This window comes from Suncus etruscus, chromosome 11, assembly GCF_024139225.1.
Source record: "Suncus etruscus isolate mSunEtr1 chromosome 11, mSunEtr1.pri.cur, whole genome shotgun sequence".
Lineage (NCBI taxonomy): Eukaryota > Metazoa > Chordata > Mammalia > Eulipotyphla > Soricidae > Suncus > Suncus etruscus.
The window spans coordinates 88351643-88355018 of record NC_064858.1 but is presented as its reverse complement, the minus strand read 5'-3'; the positions used below and the strand labels follow the sequence as shown (position 1 = coordinate 88355018).

Genomic DNA, 3376 nt, shown 5'->3' with positions numbered 1-3376 from the left:
GATTCAATATTCTAGCATCAATTTCACCATTAGAGTGACCTTTTCACCACCACTGTCCCCAGTTTTTCACCCTCCAAGGCTGCCTTCCTATGAAGGCACAAAATAATTTATTTTTATTGATGATTACAACAAAACAGTAAGTGGAATTATGAAAAATAATTTAGTGAAAGAAATATTGTGAAAATTATTGTATCTCACAATGGTGTTATGAAAGTAATTATCTGAGGATTTGCTGAGATGTTCGTTCCTAGTTATTTTTCTTTTTCAGGGGAGAGTGCAAATGCAGTCCCCCACTAACACAAATTATGCAGTCGAGTTTTCCACATTTGGGGAAATCGCAGGGGTCAGCACATCCGGAGAGCAATGGATAAGCCTCACCCTGGGAAAACCACTTTCATAATCATGGTATCTCCCCTGTCAGACTTACTTGAGTCTTCTGTGGTAATGTTTTCATTTATTGGTTTCGTGAGCTTCTGTGCTCAGTTTACCAAAATTTTGCTTCTATATAGCCCAATCTTCTCTCTTCTGTGCAATTATTTATTATTATGCAATTTACCTACATATAGTATCTCTTATAAAATTATTATAATGATCAATACAGATGTCTTTAAAATTTTATAGTTAGAAGATTATAAACATAACAAAATTGCAAACCATATACTTTTTTTATTTAACAGTGTAAATTTCATTACTGGACATCTTTATATCTTCAAGTGCATTTAAAATTAAAGCCTAGGGGCACTTCATTTTAAGTCTAAGGATTACTTGGTTGTACTTTTATAAAGAAATAAAATATTAATAGAGATAGTATTTGATCCTAGATCTTTGTCTAGTAAGTTCAACCTATTGGGTTTCTTCACATGACTTTTATTGGTTGGTTCTTTTGTCCACCTTATGCCCATACTTTTTTTCCTGTTTCTGCCAAAAATGCTTTGTTGTGTAATAAGTTTTGAAAAGTAAGCATTTGGTTGTTTTTTTAATTATTTGCTTATTTATTTATTGGTTTGAAGTAATATTATGCAGTATTTGGGAGTTAATCTTGTTGAATATTCCTTAGTCACCTCCACTTGTGCTTGAAAATATGCAGTACAACAAAAAAAAAACCCTGAAGCTTTATTTAGTCCTTTGAATTATTACTCTATCGCTAGATATTTATGTTGAAGTGATTTTTATTGAAGTGACATTACATTATAATTTTATACAAATTTCACTTTTGTCTCATTAAAACCAGTATCCTTGTAAACTTAAATATACCAGAAAAAGTACATTTTTTTTCTTCATGACATAATTGACCTCTTTTACTCAGTTTATCCATTTTAAATCCCCCCCTTCATTTCTGGTAAACACTAATTTGCTCTTCTAGAGTAAAAGGGTCTTGGGGGAGTTAGTTATTCATTTGTTGGCATTTTTTTTTAGCATTTTAAAGGACATATCACAACCTGGATATCATATTACTCTTTTTCCATATTTGTTGTTGTTACTGTTGTTTTTGTTTCTGATTTGTTTATGTTCTGAAATAATTTTCTCAAGTATTTATTCATTATGTGTGCTTACTGAACTTAGATCAACTAGTTCAGTGTTCAGTTAATAACCAAAGATTTTCTTAAATTATACTAACCAAGGGCCAGAGAGATAGCACAGCCGATAGGGCATTTGCCTTGCATGCAGCCAACCTTGGACGGACGAATCTGTCATCCCATTTGGTCCTATGAGCCTGCTAGGAGCAATTTCTGAGCAAAGAGTCAGGAGTAACCCCTGAGCACACTGAGTGTGACCCCAACCCCCCTTCCCAAAAAAGAAATCACACTTAACCAATAAGTTTTCATCCGTGCATTTGCTTAAGGTATATATGGGGTTGTCTTGAGTATTCACACATTTCAAAAGTTCTTCTTTTTTAAAATCAGTGGGTTGGTAAGATCTTTTTTTTAGGATCTAAGTCTTTTTGCTTGCTTATTTGTTTTTATTTTGGAGCTACAGCTGAAGTACTCAGGGCTTACTCTTGGTTCTGTGTTCACGGATCATTCCTGATGGGCTCAGGTGACCAGATGGGGTGTCGGGGATAAAACCCAGATCTGCCACATGAAAGTGCCTTACCCACTGTACTATTACTTTAACCCATTTAGTCTTTTCTGGTTATGTACACAACCCAAACATATGCACTGAGCTTTATAAATTTTCAGGAATATTTTAGAACTTAAAAAAAGTCTTGCAGATATTTTATTCCCCAGATATTACGCATAAATGTCTTGTTCCATATGTCAGCTTTAAGAGTTTTCAAGTAGTTATGTTCAAGTGTGTTCCAAGTAGTTGTGACATTTAGTAACTGCCATTATGGTTTATGACAAATGCAACAGATTAAAACCAAAAAATCTTCTCGCCCTGAAACATCTCTGAGCGGAGCAAAAAAGGATAAGTTTTGTGAGAGGGGTTTTCCAAAGAATTTCCATCAAGGCCAAATAATGACAGTTATCTGAGAAGGAGGCCTTGGAGAAATTCCAAACCTCTCTTTCCTCTCCAGTTATCTAAGCTGCTGGCTTTCACTGGGATTCTAAGATTGTTGGCTTTTTTTTTAAAGAGTTCTTGGAGGGAGATGAGATGATGACAAGTTAAATACCACAAAGCTTTCTGTTCTGAAATTTAACCATTTTTGCTTAAACAAATTATCACAGGATTGTTGCAAGCCTTTAGTTAATTTTCAGGATTCCTACAAAGTTAATTTGGGCCTCTTTTTCACAAATGTTCTTACTTTCTTTATGGAGAAATTATCTGAGGATTCTTGCTCTCTCTGCTGTTGAGTCTATTTTTTTTTTTTTGGACCACACCGGTAACACTCAGGGGTTACTCCTGGCTATAAGCTCAGAAGTCGCTCCTGGCTTGGGGACCATATGGGACACCGGGGATCGAACCGTGGTCCATCCTAGGCTATCGCTCGAGATACCTTACCTCTAGCGCCACCATGCCGGCCCCGAGATTCTATTTTTGCAATATGTGCTCATTCTACTCTTCCAGAGCTTTTACATCTTAATATAAAAGGCTGTAGTCATCAGCAGAATATACAAATACGTTAATATATTTGTGCCAAATTTGTGTTTGTACTTGCTTTTCTGTTCCTAAGGCAAAATATTTATCAAAAATTTCTTTGTTAAACAAACTTTGAAAAAATGTTAGTAGATTCCCAATGAGTTTAATAACATTTTTACACAACATCTTGGAACACACAGGTCTCCAAATGACAAACTGATTAGAATCATTAAAGCAAAATGAAAATGATCATCTCTGGTACAGTCACAATAATTAATATTATAATAATTATTATTAATTATTGCTTCCATAGACTGAGTTTTGCTATGTGAAAACTGATTTTATTTTAGGCTGG

The 3376-nt window shown here is 34.6% G+C and overlaps 1 non-coding gene across 1 annotated transcript; it reads right to left on the bottom strand.

The window, feature by feature from the left end:
• Positions 1–267: 267 nt before the first annotated feature.
• On the bottom strand, positions 268–427 carry LOC126023159 (U1 spliceosomal RNA). The gene has a single exon (XR_007500365.1). It is a non-coding gene; the product is annotated as a U1 spliceosomal RNA (small nuclear RNA).
• Positions 428–3376: the final 2949 nt, after the last annotated feature.